The 19,495-nt window shown below is 41.4% G+C and overlaps 1 long non-coding RNA gene across 1 annotated transcript; it reads left to right on the top strand.

The window, feature by feature from the left end:
- Positions 1 to 2,176: 2,176 nt before the first annotated feature.
- On the top strand, positions 2,177 to 8,274 carry LOC108497880. The gene is made up of 4 exons (XR_001874989.1): positions 2,177 to 2,286; positions 3,905 to 4,010; positions 5,894 to 6,013; positions 7,363 to 8,274. It is a non-coding gene; the product is annotated as an uncharacterized LOC108497880 (long non-coding RNA).
- The last annotated feature ends 11,221 nt before the right edge of the window (positions 8,275 to 19,495 follow it).

Here is a 19,495-nt window from a genome sequence, read left to right as displayed (position 1 = left end):
AATATCTTTACTTTACAAGATCCCCTACAATCACAATTTTCCCCTGCAATTTGTGCATTTGGACTCCCGTAGATCCCTGATCTGGGGCTGATCTGAGAACCTTGTAGTACCGTGACAAGACCCATTAAGTAAATCAAGATCAAGCCCAATGATATTTCATTTAAACAATTAAGTTCATTCTATCTCTTACAGGGATCCTAGGTAATTAGCTTTCATTATATTCTAAATTCCCAAATATCTAGACCCAAGTGATGTGACTGTCAACACACATAAAAAAGAACAGAGGGCCTTATCCTAATGAAGGTTACATATAGCTCCAAAAGTTCTTGCTACTTTTGCTATAAACAGGAAGAAAAGCAGACAGCAGTTGTTCCCTTCTGTCCTGAAACAAGGGCAGGAGAAAGTGTGTGGTGAAAGGTTTTATTTATATAGTCCATGCAGAAAGGACTGGCTTGTAGTCCACCACTGCTGCCAGAGGTGGGCACACAGGAAGTCCACAAAGTCTAACATACCATTGCTGCTCTGATTGCTGTTACTGCAGTAACTTCAAGAAACACCTGGCACACATCAACATCCCACAGTGTCAGGTTCTGTACTAGCCTGGGACAAAGGATGATCCTTCCAACTGAGTTTTACCATTCAAAAGCACAATAAAATATTCTTTATGCTAACACTCCCAGATCCATACTGATCTGAATCACAACACAAGAGACTGGCACCTCAGACAAGCCAATCTCTTCAGCAATGTGAGTGCCACCTGAATCTTTATCTTTAATTTATCTTTGCTTACTGCTCTTCTGGCTCATGTGGCTGCCAGTGATCTGCAAGGCCATTTCTGCAGGTTGCTGCTGGAGGACCTATCTATTCCCAGTTATCTGTACTTTCATTCTGTTTGTTTGGGTTTTTAAATGTGTCCTCATAATCACTCCCCATTCCTCCCAGATGGATTTCACTCTCTCAATTGAAACAGTTTCTCTAGTGTTCTGGATGTTTCTGACACCTGGAAATAGGCAAAAAAGTAGAGATTTAAAAAATGCCATGTAGTTACCTCCCGCATTATAAGTAATTGCCAACTCTGAAGGCCTTTTTACAAGGTAATTTGTGACGAGAAAATTTATACTTCATGTAATTAATTGGGTATGTTTTATGGAACTAAGGCTGGGCATCTGAAAAAAGCCCAGCAGAATCATTAGCAGTGATTCTGCTTCCACTGAAATGGGCCCATCTAGTGCTCAGAATTTTATTTACCTAGAAAAAGGCACAGATGTTAGAAGGACGTGAAATGACAGTGATGTAAAATATGTAGGAAAATATTCTGAGTTCAGTTGAGGGGTAATGTAATAGTAAAAAAAGCAGATAAACTGAATATTTTGTGCACACAAAATATATTGCTTCAAATTAATAGCATAGCACAGACACAGATGACAATGAACACAGCCATGTATTTGTCATAACTGTGCATTGAATACTAAATTAACTCAAAACCCAAAACAAGTTGGGGACGTAGAAAGCTTGTGTCTGATCAGTGCAGGAGTGCTGGTGTAGAGCTAGAGTAACACAGTAAGAACCAGGGACTGTGATTGAATCAGTTGTCCTGGGATGATGATATAAGAACTTTATGAGTTCTCATAAAGAAAATAATTTATTTACTTTTGTGTGAGTCTCTGAGTAAAGACAAAGAAATGCAGTGCAGAAGCTTTGATGCTGCAAAACTGTAGCCTGATCCTGTAGTGTTAATTAGAAAAAATAATGATAAACTCTCCCAACTATTGAAAGATGATGCAAGAAGCAATATCTGATTTCCCTGTTTGTATTCCCTGTTGAATTCTGATGTTATTCATGTTTACTTTACATATAAACAGAGATAAGGTCAAGATAGTCTGCTTAGACCATAGACAGTCCTGTCTTACCTCCATTTGTGTAAGCAGAACCTGAACCTCTAATAGCAGCAAGGAAGAAGCTATCTGGGAAGAAATGATAAAATACAGAGGAAGACTATGATTTTCCTAAGTGGAACCAGACTTCATCTGTGAAAATGTCACTGCTTGACACAGTGTGGACAGATGCTTTTGTCTTTGGATTAATCTCACTAGAAATCTCACTAGAAGGGAGCAGAGGTCAGGATTCAAAATGCAAATAGTGAAGGAAATTATCTTTTTCTCTCATACTACAGAAATGAACGAGAATGTCTTGAAAACCTGACAAGAGTGAGTGGGATCCTGCCTGGCTCAAGGGCAGTAAGCAAGCTTCAGCACAGGTGGTTGTAGAGAAATGACACAAACACAGGTACAGGGACCAAGTGCCCTCTGGCTTTTAAAAAAATATTTGAAGTTTTCAGGGTTTGTTTTGAAAAAGCAAAACAAGCCATGAAACGTAAGGAACTCTCTCAGCCTAGATGTGGTAACAAGTAAAGAATTGTACAGGTACGAACAAACTGTGTTGGCAGTCAACTAGGGGGGTTGGAATCAGCTCCCTTAACTCCAGGTGTCCAAAGCATCTTGTTTCAGGTAATCTCAGTTTCCTTTAGGGTGTTTGTAGAGCCAGAGAGGGAGGACTGTTCAAAATACCACAAATTGCTCTCTGGATACACTTTTCTTTTTTTACTGACTAAAGCAGCTCAGACAGCCACTTTGGACCAGACACCCAACTCAAGATGCATGGAGTTAGATAAGTCTTTAGTAACCCAAAGCGTACCAGAATCTTGCCCGTCAAAGAGGGTCACAGAGTCATGTTCCACACCAGGCTTGCAGCTATCATCAGGACCTCCAGTATTTCTCTGTGACAGTGGATGGACAAACCAGCTCACAATGTCACCCTGCAGTGAGACAGTTCTACCAGTTCAGAAGCAAGTTTCCACAGCTGCTTGAAAGCTGGTCAGCCCAGACTCCTTGGGTTGGTGCTCAAAATGAGTAAGTCGGTGGTGTTTTGAGTGGTTGGTAAAGCCATTGCACTAAGAGTTTACCAGAGCTAGTAGAAATTGCTAACATCTGGAAAAGGAGATCTGAAAAATGGATTCTAAATATAAAATCTGGTTTTACATGGACAACTCTTCCATGAGGCCCCACAGTACATGCTCTTCACATCCCCTGAACATCACTGAGTATTCTATTCATCTGATTCACCATTTTAAATTGTGGGCTTCTGATACCAACTTGGTTATATACTTTAAGTATTATGAATGAAAGATCCAGATGTGGTTACACTCACTGTTATTCTTTAATCCCCCCAGAAGTTTGCTGAAATGATGGCAGGTTACTTTTGGCTGTTTTTTGACTTAATTTTCCTGTGTGCACATGTGATGTTGAATACAATATCTATATGATCAAAATTAGTAACCATTGTGCGTTATTTGTTTTATCACCACCTTGAACATATAAATCAGAAGCTGAGTGGTGAGCACTGGCTGCCATGATCTTGGATGTGTGACGATCAAGTATAGCAAAGATTTGCTTAAGAGTCCAACACCTCATTAAATGAGGGACTGGACAGAGGCTGAATAAAAAAGCCATGAGGCTGAAAATAAAGAAAGTATTTCACAAGTTTGCCCATACTCCAGGGAATAGCTCTAGCTCAAAACATAAAAGGGATGCTTTGACTTACAAGCATTTGGCATGCTTGTTCAATTTACAGTCATTAAATATGCAAAAATTAAGAAAATATTCTGGAAGCTTTATTAAGCATTCTGACTACTCTAGTAAGGCATATCTTGGTTTGAACTCAGTTGAGAGAGAGGTTCTCAGGCTTTACCAAAGGCACAAAATGTAGCAATTATATGCAAAATATTAATAAAATCATCAGCACTGAGGAACAGACCCTTGCACTTCTGACACTTAGTTACCTTTTTCTTAATTTTTGAGCCTTTTGGGTTAAGTTATAATAATTTCTGCTGCATTTCTTTTGACAGAATCAAGCAGGGCCTTAGCTGCTCCATCAACAAGCTATTACTACCAGCCAGGAAAACCCTCTACCTTCAGTTCAGCCTGTGGACTCTGTGCAATGCGAGGAGACAGGTACGTAAGCAAGGAATTTTCAGAGAAAAGAGTGAGTTGAATATGAGGTGTCTAATAGGAGCAGACCCCTCAAAAAGTCCTACAATTTAAAAGTAGCAGATATCCATTTGCGCTTGGTATTCCCAGTCAATGCATCCAGGTCAACCCTTTAATGTGAAGGACCTCAAAGTTTATTGCCTATGTGGTGTATAGATGTGGTCTGTGTCCTCTCTTCTTTCCATCATCTATGCTGGGGTGTGATTGGACAATTAATGGCTTGCTCTCTGTCATGCTCCTATGTTTCCTTCCAGAGAGAAGGAATTGTCAAGTAACTGGGCCCTTGGATTCAACCTTCTCCAAAAAATTTTCTTGCCTGTGTTTTGTGAGGACAGAAAGGGCACTGACAATGTTTAGCCTAAAATGGGGTCAATAGCAGAGCCTGTGATGGGAGCTGTGAGCAGTTCAGCAGAAACACATTGTTGGTGGGCTGGAAAAAGCACACAGATATGCACATAAGCACCTAATGGGTGTTGCTGTCTGTTTAGGTCCCAGGCTGCTGTAAAGTCAGGCTGTAGCTGTGTAGAGAGCTTGAGAACTGAAATGGTCTTTAGATAGTCCAACATGTCTCCAGAGAGATCTGAATCTGCCATGGTGTGGCTCTCTAGTTTCCAAGAACTTTTCTATAGCAGAGAGAAAAACACATCATTTGGGGGAGAATGGGGATTTACAATGATGCAAGAACTTGAAACAACTTTTTTTCCCCCCTAAAAGCACTGAAACACAACAGCCAAGTACGTCCTACAAAAAACTTTGTTAGTGGTGAGAAAGTTGTACGACTCTACATGTTATGGGTTTATTCTTGAAGCTGAAGTGGGTTTTGTAACAAAGCAGCACTGCTTGTGGTGACACCTGACCTCTGTGAAGCTTTTGGGAAAAAACCCATGACCTCAAAGGGTGAGCAGCCTTGAATGTGGGAACCAGTGAGCAGGATCAGGTCTGCTGTCTGTCCTGTCTGCTACTGAATCTCTGGCAGAGAGATACTCAGTTACAGGTGCTTTGGAAGAAGATGCTAAGTACAAAATACTCAACTCTTAAGGCAGTATATTGTAGCCAAGATATTGTCATTGGTTTTTGTCCTTAAGCTAGGTTTAAGATTATTTAGATATGTTTATTTAATTACATGAGATATTACATGGATTCTTTGGACATGGAAAAGCCACATTCTCAGTATTGGAGACAAAACAATTTCATATTTTGGTTTCTTTTTCACTGTGATTCAGGTGACACTTTGTGGCCTCTTTGGAGCAGAATGCATTTTTTTTGTGGTTCAGACTAGAGTATTGTCATATGCCTTGTGAACCAAATAACTCCTGCCTTCCAAACCCCAAGGATTTATCATCAAAAACCTACAAGATGTGCAGTGTGCTATGAAGTTTCATTCTTTCCATTTAGCTTTTAACACATGAGTTGGACTGGGAAATACAGAGCATGTGGGGCCCCGAGACAGCCTGGCACAGTTGCTGAAACACATGTCAAGTGCATCAATACATGTTGACCTGTGCCAGGCTTTGCACAGGTTGGGAAGTAATGCAGCCACAGTCATAATCACCACTTCCCTCCCAGGGGAATTCTATGCGTGCTTGTGAAATGCTACCTAGGGGATGTTGCTGGCTGGGGGAGTGTGAGAATACAGCAATGGACAAAGCTGTTTTCTTCATTCCATGTGCAGAATGTTCTTGTTTCTTGTTTACAGTGCTATAAATTATTTTGTAGTTGGACCTTTGTTCTGGGCGCAGCTTAGCCTTGAGCTGGGTTTGCTTGTTTGTTTCCATTCCTGCTTCGTTTCCTCTGCCTGCCTCCCAGAATGACTAACACTGTCTGTGCTGCTTCCTTTGTCTCCACAGCTTCCCCTCAGAGCTCTGTCATGGACATGGACAGCTGCCGTGCTGATCCTCCGTGTGCTGCCAAAAGTGATCCGCTCAGAAGCAAGCAGCATGGGAAAGTCTGCTAACAGCGTCTGAGAGGTGACTACTTCATAGAATCATAGAATTGTTTAGGTTGGGAAAGACCTTTGAGATCACTGAATATAAACATTAGGCCTACACTGCCAAGCCCCCCACTTAACCATGTCCCTGAGTGCTACATCCACACATTTTTAAATATCTCCAGGGATGGGGACTCCACCATTTCCCTGGGCAACAGACTTTTATTTTTTGTTAAGAAAATGAAAATCTTGTTAGGCTTTCCTTTCTTTCTCTTGCATTATATGAGCAAAGCAAGATGCATGTGTGACAAAGAGAAAGAGGTCCTGTGTTACCTGATGCTGTGGTTTGATGCCGGCAACTAACTCCCACACAGCCACTCGCTCAGTGCCTACAGAGGGATGGGGGAGAGAATCAGAAGGGTAAGAGTGAGAAAACTCATTCATTGAGATAAAGGCAGTTTAGTAGATGAAGTAAAAGCTGTGGAGGAAAACAAAGTGAAATAAGGAATTCATTCATCCCTTCCCGTGTCCAGGTAGGTGTCAGGAAAACAGGGCTCCATCATGCCTAACGGCTTTTGAGAATACAAACTCCATCACTTTGAATGTACCCCACTTGCTTCTTCTTCCCCCAGCTTTATATGCTGAGCATGACACCATATGGCCTGAGATATCCCTATGATCAGTTGGGGTCAGCTGTCCTGGCTATGTCCCCTTACAACTCCTTGTGTATCTCCAGCCTCCTCACTGGTGGGGTAAGGTGAGGAGCAGAAAAAGCCTTGACTCTGTGTAAGCAGTGCTCAGCAGTAAGTAAAACATCCCTCTATTATCAACACTGTTTCCAGCACAAATTCAAAAACCAGCCCCATAGTAGGTACTACGAAGAAAATTACCTCTGTCCCAGCTAAAACCAGCACACCTGGTGTAATTTCTGATGGCTTAAGATGAGTGTGGGAGATATAAAGTGGCAGCAGCCTTCTTTTGATCATTCATATTCATTGAAAATGCATTTTCATTTTTTTCACTTTGTCCTATATTTTGCTGGTCTGTGCCAAGCTTTTTGCTCTCCCATAATTGATATGATACATCTTCTTAGATGACAACTCACTTTATCATTTCAAGCCTGTTAAGCCTCCTTGCAGACCCTCCACCACAGCGCTTCAGATTCTGCAGCATCTTAGCTGCCTCTGCAGCTGCTGGCAGCCTCTGAGTTTAACTTCTGGTTCATGGGTTTTCACCTCTTCTCAGAAAGTAAAGACACCCCCCTAGTACAGGAATGGCTTCATGCGCTAATGTGTGCCCATGCACTGCAAGCGTGGTGAGCTGATTGGCTTGAGTGAAAAGGCTTGAACTATTTCTCTTGTTTACTACTGTTTTCTTGTATTTTGCAAGTTTAAGTGAAAATGAACTTGAACTGAATCCCACTGTGGTTGGTGAAAGAATTCCTGCTAATTTCAGTGGATATGGGAGATTGGCCCTGAAACGTACAGCTCCTCAGGATACTTACCTTGACCAGCTTTGCACTTCAAGTTATCTCACTGACTTCAGGCAAGTATTTCAAGGCTTTGCTGAATCCATTGGAAGCTCACAGAGACCATGCTTCAAATCTTTTTGGCAATGGAGAGATGACAACTCAAAATGCAGCAAAGTAATGGGAAAAGCAAGAGTTCTGCTCCTTAACAAGAATGATTCAACAAAACCAAAATGAGTCAATGTAAGTTTGCAAGTGGATTTAATGCAAGTTTTGCCAAGCCTAGAACATGTTTTGAAATGTACAGATTTTGCCAAAAGAGAATGTTTTATCTCTGTTTTGTTTATTGCTTTGGTATAAATTAAGATGTTGATGGCAATATTATTCACTCTGGACTGTTACCTGTATCTTCACAAGCATGGAAAACATAGTGCTAGTGGAGTGGTTGTACCAAGGCTTGGGATATCAGTTGAGACTCAGAGGATGTGGATCATTCTACAGCTTCATCATGGACATCCTAAGTGCCCTGTGTCAGATACTGCATCTCATTTCCTCATTTATAAAATATGAATTGCTGTGACTCTCTGTTTGAGAGAATGCTGTCAGCGTAATGCCTTTTCATGATTATGAGACACCTGGTAGTGATTAAAAGCACTTATGTGAATAGATGAAACCTGTTGAGAGACACAGATGGACAAAAATAAAGAGGGAGAATCTGAACACAGGGAATTGTTTTCTGCTGAATTACATTGTAACAAGTTTGATATTACACACACCACCCCAATATACAAATACATATATTTTGTACATCCTTTAATAGGAATCTTTCTGAATAAACAAGGGAAAGTATTTCAGGATATTCTTCCTGCACAGTCTCAGACATTTCTCACTGGTGAAAAGCGTGTGAGCCAGGAATTTCCCCAGCTTGTCAGCTTTCTGGGAAGCTGAAGCCAGGCCCTATTGCTGGACAGGGCTGGCAGGTGCAGGCTGCTGCCCAAGATGGCACCAACTGGAGTGTGCTCCCGCTGCGCTGCTGCTCTGGGAACCAATGTGCAATCATGTCTTTCATGAAGGATGGTGGAAGGAAAGTAGAAATACCATTGCCCTACTGAGATGTGTGAGACACATAAGAGGGACCACAAAAAGGCAGGGGGGTGTGTGTGTCTGACCTGACTGTCTACTAGCAATACATTTATTCTTTTGTAGAGCGGATTAATGAAATAAGGTTTTAAACTATGTTAAGTGACTAGGGATTGCTATTTATTTAAATAAAATAGGAATCAAACACTCTGACTTTCTCTATGCTACAGAATAAAATGGGTTTGGGACAATCTTTTGGCCAGAGGACAGGGGATATTGTGTGGTTTATCTCCTCATGGTTCACATCTGTCCTCTGTCAGAACAGGGTGGCCTCATCCATCCATCCATCCATCCATCCATCCATTCATGCATTAGGAAACACTTCCTGGCACTTGCCATCTCAAAACTGTGTCTGAACTTGGCCAGGGAGAGGACTAGCACGTCTAAGCCAAAACTATTCCACGGAACATGTTTGTGACCAAACTCTGGCTGGTTGCAGAGCAGGGCTTAGGCCTGCATTCCTTTTTTTTTCCTTATTCCAGAATAGATATATTGTGTAGGTAATTGGTAGAGATGGGTGCTCTGTTCTCTGCGGCATTCCTCATATAGAAAGGGTGTGGTCAGTACATAACTGTAGTGAAAAATCTTCATCTCAGCATAAACTAATAAGTAATAAGAAAGATGGCAGGTGTTTGCCCCCTCCGTAGTGTTATCTCCTTAAACATATTCCCATCTGAGATGTCAAGTGGATTAAATTCAGTCCTATGGTAACAACTGGTGCATAAAAAATTGTAATGTAAAGGTTCTGCAGTTCCCATTTTTATGGAGCTAAAACCAGAAACTGCATGAAATTGTAGGAGTGGCTCTCACTTTTCTATACATGTTCTTCATTTCTAACCTAAGTACCAGGGCACTAAGAGATGACATTTTGTGGAACTAAAAAGTATTTTATATTATTTACAGAAAGCTTTATGGCTCCCTCTGAGTCTGGCTTTATTGAGTTTGTGATGAGAACTCATGACTTTAATACCAAAAGTATGTGAAGGCAAGTTGAAATTATTTTTAAATGTCCCTAAACTTCCATAACATAAGTATTTGCAACTTCCTTGGCATGTGCAATATTCATGAAATGAGATAATACCAAATACTGAGGTATTGCTACAGATAAGGAAAGTTAGTTAGCCATGAATAGGGTTTCCACTATATAGACATTATATAAAACAAAACACGACCCAGACACAGAATTACAGAATCACAACATAATCGGGGTTGGAAGGGACCTCTAGAGATCATCTAGTCAAAAGCTCCCTGCCAAAGCAGGTTCACCCAGAGGAGGTTGCACAGGATCACCTCCAGGCAGGTTTTGAGGATCTCCAGCAAGACTCTGCAACTTCTCCAGGCAGCTGTGAGGAACTGGATTTTTTAATGGCCTTAAAACATTGCTGCTGTAGCAAACTGTGCAAAGAAACCTACTGTCAGGATATTCAATATAAAGGCTGAGGGGAGGAGGCCATAGCACACAACCTGTTAGATTTGTGGAGGCCCCAGAGCAAGTCTCTGGGTGTGTGATGCTTATCTCCTAAGAGCAAGGCCATGTCAAAGGAGGCCCTCTGTGCACACATCAACCCCAGAGAAGGCCTCACTCTTAGCAGGAGTACCTCTGGAGCACATCCACCTCCCAGCCTAAGTGACTGTGCAAACCCATCACCTCCAGCCTCTGAAAAACCATCATAAAACAGCATGTGTGTCCCTCCCCCCCCCCACCCAGAGAAGGTACCAGAAGGGTTTTTGAGGGTATATAAATTCACCACACTGTATGTTTCATGGACTTCTTTCCCCCACCACTCCCCAATGGACCAAGACACCAGGGACAAGAATCAAGTTCCTTCCCAAACAAATTGTTCTAAAATAAACCTTATATATATATATATATACATATGTACACCTGTAAACACTGATACATACTCATCTAGTATTGATTTACTTTAATTCACCCCAATGGATTTATTAGCAGAAAAACAAAAGTTACTTTTGCCTTGTAGGGCAGATTGTTCCATGGCTCTGTCATTCTCCCAGTAAGGAAGTTTTTCCTCATACTGAGATGGAAATTCTGTTTCAGTTTCTGCCCATTTCCCCTTGTCCTGTTGTTGGGCACCACTGAAGAGAGTCTGGCCCCGTCTTCTTGACACTTACCTTTAAGATATTTATAAAATCCCTCTCAGTCATCTGTTCTCCAGGTTAAACATGCCCAGGTCCCTCAGCCTTTCCTCATAAGAGAGATGCTCCAGTCCCCTAAATTGTCTTTGTAGCCCTCTGCTGGACCCACTGTAGTAGTTCCTTGTCTTTTTTGAACTGGGGACCTCAGAGCTGCACACACTATCCCAGATGTGGACTCATCAGGGCAAAGTAGAGGGGCAAGATCACGTCCCTCAACCTGCTGGCAATGCACCCCAGGATACCGCTGGCCTTATTGCCTACAAGGGAGCTGCTGGCTCATGGACAGTTTGTTGTCCATCAGGACGTTCAGGTCCTTCTCCACAGAGCTGCTTTCCAGCAGGTCAGTCCATACTGGTTCATGGGGTTATTCCTCCCCAGGTGCAGGGCTCTGCATTTTTCTATGTTGAACTGCCTTGGGTTCCTCTCTACCCAACTCTCCAACCTGTCCATGCCTCACTGCATGGCAGCACAGCACTCTGGGGTACCAGTCACTCCTCTCAGTTCTGTATCATCAGTAAACTTGCTGGGGGTGCACTCTGTCCTCACATCCAGGTTACTGATGAATAAGTCGAACAGCTTATTCAGTTTAGGTAAGGCTGTACAGCCTGCTGACCATGTTTCTGATTGCTGATTTTATTATCGTATAGGTCTGTTAAAATGTTCTAGCATGGAGGCACAGGATCTTAATTAAATACTGGAATGCAAATGAAAAGGCTGGGTAAAAACCACTTGTATTGTAAACAATGAGTGCACTGTGATGTAGGGTTCTTTTATGTATCAGTCAACAACAAGGATAAGGAAAATTTATACATATTGATTTAAAATCAACTACAACTTAAAATTATAAAATAAATTTTAAAATAATAATAGAATTTAAGCAGACTGGAAAGTAATGCCTGTTATCCTTCCAGGTCTAAGTGCAATATCTTGCTTATATGAAATCCAGTTACCAGTTATAAACTGTATAGTGCAATGTAGTTTCCTAGTACTGGAACATTACGTTGCCCAAGTGTTTTATTCTATGTCAAAAAATATGTTAATAATGTACTTAAATGCTAGTGCATTTCATGAGATTATGATTTAATTTATTACCTAATTAAATTGAGAAAATTAAGGTGGAAGAAGAAAATACAAAAAAGGGCAAAGAAGATGAGATTTCAATGTAAATGTAACTGCAGCAATGATTTAGGGCTGCAAAGAAGGCATACAAGATGTAATCCATACTCCTTTTCATAAAGTTAAGTATAAATACATATGGTTATACCTAAAAAAGGTAGCATCTGGACAACTCATTACATAGATAATGTGGAGTGAGAGAACACCTCTGGCTTGCTCTAAAGAAGTTCTTCAGGAAAATTAGTTTTTGAGGTGTCTGTACTGGAACCAGTGTCATTTAATACCTTCATTAATGACAAAGAAGAAGGGATGAAGAAGATGAAAGATGAGTGCACACTTGGCAAATTTGCAGATGGCACTAAGCTGAGCGGTACAGTTGACACACCTGAAGGATGGGTTGCCACCCAGAGGGACTTGCACAAGCTTGAGAAATGGGTACATGGGAATCTCATGCAGTTTAACAAGACTAAGTGCTGAACCTGGTTTGGAGAAACCCCCGATGTCAATATAGGCTGGGGGATGAAAGGATTGTGAGCAGCCCTGCTTAGGCTGGACACGAGCCAGCAGTGCACACTTGCAGCTTTAAAGCACCATGTCCTGGGCTGGATCAAAAGCAGCATGGCCAGCAGCATGAGGGAGGTGATGGTGCCCCTCTACTCTGCTCTGGTGAGACCCCACCTGGAGCACTGCAACCAACTCTGGGGTCCCCAGTACAGGAAGGATATCAACGTATTGAAGCAAGTCTGAAGGCGGGTCACAAAGATGATTAGAGGGAGCACCTCTCCTACAAGGAAAGGCTAGGAGAATTTGGATTTTTCTACCTGGAAAAGGGAAGGCTTTGCAGTGATCTTGTGACCTTCCAGTACTTGAAGGAAGCCTGCAAGAAAGATGGAGAGAGACTATTTACAGGGGCATGTAGTGACAGAACAAAGGGGAATGGCTTAAAACTGAGAGGGTAGGTTTAGATTAGATATGAGAAAAATCTTTTCAGAATTATTTTTTCCATTACAAATAATGTATGGAGTTTCTAAAATTAGCCTAGCTGTTCAGCAAAACAGCTTAAGTTCCTCAGACCATGGAGAACCTATCCCTTTTTATATGACTGATTTACACATTATAATCATTCTTCTTTGCAAGGCTACAATGTGTTTTATTTCTCTCTGGTGGGATTATATACTATAATATAAGATTTGGAGTCCAGCATTTCAGTTTAAGTAAAACACTCTCTTCACTGAATCATTATAATAAAGCTTTTTTTCTGTGATTAAATTATGATTCTGCTAGCAGCTTCCTGTTCTATTTTATTATTATAAATAGAAAAATTTCCTATTAAAATGAGATTAAAAGAATAAAAAAAATGGTTTACTTAGGAATTCAGCTGCATCAGAATGCATTCATTTTTGACAACTTGTTCCTGAAGTTGGCTGTTTAGACGGAACTTGGCTGTTTAGACGGCTTATCCACATGTGAAGTTTGCAGCCACCTAGGTACTTCATATCAGTCCTGTAGGTAGAAACATGATATCACAGGAAATACATTTCGTCTGTAGCAGCATTTTTACAAAGAAACCCACTTAAACATGAGAGCACATTTTAGAAACTGAGTACTTAACTTTCTTCAGAGGAGTATTTTCAAATCTAGATTTTTTTTTTTTTAATCATCATTTTGGTAACTAAAAATACGGTAAGTTTTTAAAAGCACCTATACACCACAAAGTTTTTAAGTGAAACACTTGATCAACTCTAATTATGTAGCCTTAGGCAAATACTTAATAGTTCTTGTGTTAGATTATGTAGAAAGAAGCTGGTCCCCACACGCAGAGAAGCCCTCAGAATCGATGTGGGGGACCCCAGTTACATTCCAAGTGGATGCTCCTTGGGCATTGAAGGAGACCGACCAACTCCCTAAAAATTTGTTCCCCACCATGAAGGACCCAATGTTCCCATCATAGATATGAGGCCCAGCTCACCCCTCTGGGCTGCTCTGGGGAGCCTCAACCCATGGGCATTTCAGGTTTGCAGGGGACTTACGGAGAAACGGAGAAAAGGGAAATCAAGGTGTTTTGGAGAAAGGTGAGTGGGAAAACAGTAGGATAAGGGGACACAATGTACAAACACGGGCTGGACAAGTCACCTGCCTGACTGTGCCCTGTATGTGACCAACTCAGTCTGTCCTGGTGTCTGACCATACATGACATTTCTAGTCATTTTTCCAGGCAAAGGGCTCTGTCCTCTCTGCAGGGAGTCTCAGTGATGACCCTGGGGTGAGACCAGGGGCAGGAGGCTGGAGGTGACAGTGTCTGGAAAGACTGAGTTGGATGCTGGAGGGACCAGAGGGTCCAAATGTGAGAGACTGTGGGGTCTAGATGCCAGCTGAGACCCACCTCTGTGTGTTTTTTGCACATCAGAGAGATACCCTTAGCAACTGCAGAGTGGCAGCCTTGGAGGCTCATATGTCCAAGTTCCAGCAGCGGGGGAGGCTGGGAACCCAGGGCAACTACTGAGATAAGTGTCTGAGCCCAGCTACTGGAGGAATCCACCTTGCAGGATCATATTCCCCAGTAAGGGGCATTCAGCCTGAACTGCCAGACAGGAGGACAGGATGAGACCATTGGTGCTCTTTGTGTCTTTTGGAGTGCTGTGTTCTCTGTCTCTGTTGATCTGTGTGCCCAGCTAAGTTTAAGTAAAAAATACACATATTTTAAGTAAAAAATATACATATACATATATGTATATGTATAGTGTATATGTGTTCTCTATGTATACATGTCTTCTGGGAACACTGGACCAGCCTCACTGTTACCTGGATCTCGGGATATGGAGATGTGGAGGCCTTCCCTCTGTCAGGCCTCAGGATTTAGCAACCCCCTTAACATCACATGTGACTTCACCTACCTGTAAATACTAATAACAAGGCGGTAGTCTGCTCCTCTCATGTACAATCAAAGGTTAAATTAAAGAAGTTGTCCTTAAACAATAGTTTACTGAGACCAGAAATCTCGTGTTCAGTGGACTCAAACTATTCTATGATTCTGTGATTGTGTGGTCTTTGACATGGGCTGAGATGTGAGGCCAGGCAGCTCAGGTGAATAAGGAAATTGCCTGGTTTCCAGGAGCAGGAACACAGAGCCAATCTCAGTGAGGTTACTTGAAAACCCAGGTAGTGGAGATGTATCTGCAGGAGGCTGTGCTACTAGTCATCATACTGAACCATGAGAAAGTTATGGCTATTTGACTCTAATCTTTTTTTATACAAATTGAAAACCTAAGTCGTGATAATTTCCTTATCTGTGTGTGCTTTTGTTTTGTAAGTTAGTACAAATAATTGTCTTGAGAATGACTGTAATTGCTGGAAAACAAAGCTGAAATCCTAGGTGGTGACTCCTGGGTCAATGCAGCTTTGACGTTTATCAGAGATTTTTTTCTATCTGTAGCTAAGGTGTACAAATGTGACAACTTCCTCCAGATAATGGGGAATGATTCTTGGGACTGAAAACACCAGATTTAGACAATGACCAATTTTCAGTTTCTTTTTTCCTTGACAGAAGAGGGTTATTTTATATTTCATATTTCTACCCATGTCTTGCTGCCTGAATGGCAACAGCATTACTGACATGTGAGATGGATAGCTGTGATGGATTGCTTGAGCAACAGAGCCAGTGTGGTGAGAATACCAACAACCTGCAGAGAGAGAGAAAACAAATAGAGCAGTAACCAGCAGATGGCTGGGATGCACATCTATAAGAAATGTTTGTCAAGCACCAAACAGAATCTCTAGAGGGTCATTTTAAAGATGCATTTTATACATTGTTTGTTGCTTCTTCAAAGACTTGACACATCGCTTTCCCTGTGAAGGCAGGTTGCAGAAAAAGCTAGCAAGCAGTTATATGTGAGACTTGCCCATGGATTCTGGTTTAATTTGGTAATTGGTGTCTAATGGGTGTTGGACATTCAGTGATGTAAGAATAAGTGTTAAAATTAAAGTGATTTCCTATTTCTTGTGTTCTCATAATGCTGTAGGGTGTACTGCCCTATCTTTGCATTCCTCAAGTTTCTTGCAGAACACAAAGGTAATTTCTGGCCCCCACAACATGAAGACCCTGGCCCTACAGCATCTCTTTGATATTCCATACTCACAATTCTTTCTCTGTATTTCTCACAGGCACTATTTTTCAAACTTATAACAGTATGTTTAGACGTGCTGTTCGATTAGTCTGTTGTGGTTTGCTTATTTAATTACAGAGCCTGGAGAAATCCAGACCCATGAAACTTTTGGTTCTTCAGTCTAAACTACAAACTAAAGCAAGGTGAGGGGGCTGATTGATAGACCATTCTGAAGACAAATGCAGCTAGGGTAAAGTAAGCAATATATTCAGCTTATTAGTAAGTAGATATTGCACCTGGGAAAGGCACTCTGCAGCAAATGCCACATGCTGCTTGGACAAGCCAAAAAATAGAAAAGGTATGGGGACTATGGGTCTTTTATGCACCTAGTGATCTTACATATAGTGGTGCAATACTGTAATATTCAATTATATGCATAGGCAAGGAAATGCTTGGGAGGCAAGGACCCTCATGTAGCCATCACACTTTATAAGAAGGACTTTAACAACTTAGAGTACTTTCATACCACCCTGCAGATTTTTGATAGAATTTCTTAAAGAACAAATGCTTTGCTCCAAAGCCATGCTCACAGTCTTTGTCCTGACTTCCCAGAATCTGTACATCCCACGGGAGCAGGTCACCAAAGCTTTCTCTGCTCTGGCAGTGTGGTGTTGTCTGTCTTCTCTCCTGGCGTCAGCTACTCAAGCCTACAAACAGCATACAGGTTATAGCACCTAAAGGCCTTGGGTATTAGCATTCACACAGAGGTGTTTTACAGGATAGCTGTTTCTGTCCATTTGCAAAAAAAAAAAAAAAGAAAAAGATAGAATAGACCAGTTTCAGAGTATTTGGTCTTTTTTTTTTTTTTCTTTTTTTTTTCTTTTTTTTTTCTTTTTTGTTTTGTTTTGTTTTGTTGTTCTTTTTTTTTCTTTTTTCAAAGGGGAACATGGTATGAATTTCAGCAGTGCTTTTCCTCATGACTGCTCAGGACTGCCAGATTTTTGAGTTTAGAAGGTTAAAATGGGTTAGTAAAAGTGGCACAAGGTTAATCTCCCCATTCCTGTCCTGTAGTAGAGCAACTGGACTAACTGTGCTGAGTACTGCTGACTGCTGCAACTTGAGTGGGTCCATGCTCGTGGCTGCACTTTTTTTGCATGCATGTGCAGTTCGTTAAAGTCACAGTGATTTGTTACTTCTGCAGCTTTGTCAGTTTGGGGAGTTTCCATGATATTCTCATTATTTCAGGTGAGGGTTGCCCACCAGGCCCTCCAGCCTCCAGCTGCACAGTTTGACCACCCACAGAGAGCAGCAGGGGCATCCGGCACTGCCGGAAGCAACAAAGGCTCCATGGTTGAGCTTGTATGGCCACAGTAAAACTCACAACTGGTTAAGACCAGAATAATCTGTCCAAATGTAAATTGTGATATCCTTGGATCTAGATCACCTAGAAAGAAGAAGCAGAGGCTGCTTCGCACCAGTGGCTGTTGGGAATGAAGCTTATGTAGTCACAAAATCTTAGCTCATGGTACTGACGATACCACAATAGGCATGATCAGATTCATTGTTAGAGGATGGTATATGACCCTTACGGACAGAGAGACTATATAGTGACAGTGATTTAGTGTCTTGGAGTCCAGATGCATAGAGCTCACTGAAATCAATACCTGTTAGTTATCTGACCACCTCTGAAGGTCCAGGCCAGTGTACTCTAATGCTTCATCAGCACAGCAAGCAGAGCTTTTCCTCTGAAAAACAAGAACAGAGGCTCCCACTGAGTGTCTAATAATGCCTCATTATGCCTGCTGACTTTACATAAAAGGTGTTCAGACCATCTGCAGGTGGACAGCAGCACAAATCTTAGCAGAGCTGCCTAGAAAACACAGTCTGTTGGATGCCGCTGTTTCACATCAATGCTGCTTTTGCTTCCCCTTATTACAGCAGGGATAAACTGTCAGGCTTATCAGCAAGTTCTTGTTGAAGGTGGGACTTGAATGTGCATTTAAAAATCTCTTTTTTCAATCTCACTCTAAAGTTATCTATCAGCAGAAATTTTAATCATTGTTATCTCAAGAGGAAATGCTATAGTGCAATTAATGGCTCAAATAACTGTGCTCAGTATGCGATTTGGCTGGCAGTCACAGCTCCTGTTAACTATATGATGGTTGTTGTGGCTTGCATTGGAAAATCATGTTATTACCATTTCAAGATAATCAGTATTAACTCTGTGAATTCAGAGGCTGAGCAGGGCAGAGTCACATACACCAGAGTAGCTGTGTGTAACATACTGCATTGCAGCAAGACAGCTAATAACAGTGCAGCAGAGCACATTAGCTGTCAAGCAACACACAGTGCCGTGGAGAACAGACTGACACCGTGTCATACTTTGTAATCATGCATATGCTGGGGGATTTTTTAAGAGCTGAGGCATATTTCTTAAAGGGATGCTAATATAATGAGCAGTCAAATATATTTCTTTGACTCCTATTATTTGCAAAATATTATCACTGCTCTTTGTAGATGTCGGTGAGATAAATCTCTATCTGTTAGAGTGCACTGTTTGATGGCACATCCCACTGGGGACAGAGAATGATGTTGCAGGAACTATATCCCGTTTTAAAACAAAATCCAGCAGCAAGAGTTATAGAGCCGCAATATTTTAGGATGATAATATCTTTTCTGGGAGGATATTTCCAGTCATACAAACGAGAGTTAGACATCTGTTTTCCCAGGGAATTACAGATGAAGTTAGGCACTCAGATATCAGCTGTGCATCTGGAAAAAATGGAAATTTCACTGGATAGTTGTCATTGTTTTAGGGGTCACTGTTTTGCCTCATAATTGAGGATGCAAGCAGCGGAGAGAGCATGAGAGTTAGATCTACTCCTATGTATAAAAAACTGCAGACCACACTACACTTTCCCATGTCTTTTCAGATGATTTGGGAACTCCCTGTTTAGTCAAGTTTCCTGGACTTTCCAACTGTCCAGTGCATAGTAAGGGGGGGTGGGTGAGAAGAAAGTTAAGTCAAGTGTGATGGATGCCCAAGTACCCACACAGATCTATGCCCAGTTTGCAGCACTTTTCAGGATATGAAGTGATCTGCACCCGTACCTTTTGCTTTGCACCATTTCCTTACACTGCAATGTCCGTAAATCCCAAGAAGTGGAGGTTTGTTCCTCCCTAGGGCATGTCACTGCAGCCTATTAGTAATTACAGGTACAAAAGGACAGGCTAATAAATTGCTCCCAGACAAAATATCTCTTAGTCTGTTCCTAAAAATCTGTTCTAAGCAGCTCTCCTTCCACTTTCTACACATCCATATCATCTAGAAATACACTGCTAAATAAGATTAAGCAAAGGTTGACCATTGCTTTACTGTACAGGTGTACAGTAACATATATTTGGTGTTACTTGGGAGAAAAATCTGCTAAATTTCTATGCATACATGGAGAAAAATGTTCAAAATTCCTTCAAAAGTATTAGTAAAAGATGCCATTTTATAAATGGGAAGTGAATCAGGTTGCAGACTTTTGCAGAT

Source organism: Lepidothrix coronata, unplaced genomic scaffold (genome assembly GCF_001604755.1).
Source record: "Lepidothrix coronata isolate B3197 unplaced genomic scaffold, Lepidothrix_coronata-1.0 Scaffold53, whole genome shotgun sequence".
NCBI classification, from domain to species: Eukaryota; Metazoa; Chordata; class Aves; order Passeriformes; family Pipridae; genus Lepidothrix; species Lepidothrix coronata.
Note: the sequence above shows the minus strand (reverse complement) of the source record. Positions and strands in the feature narration are given on the sequence as shown.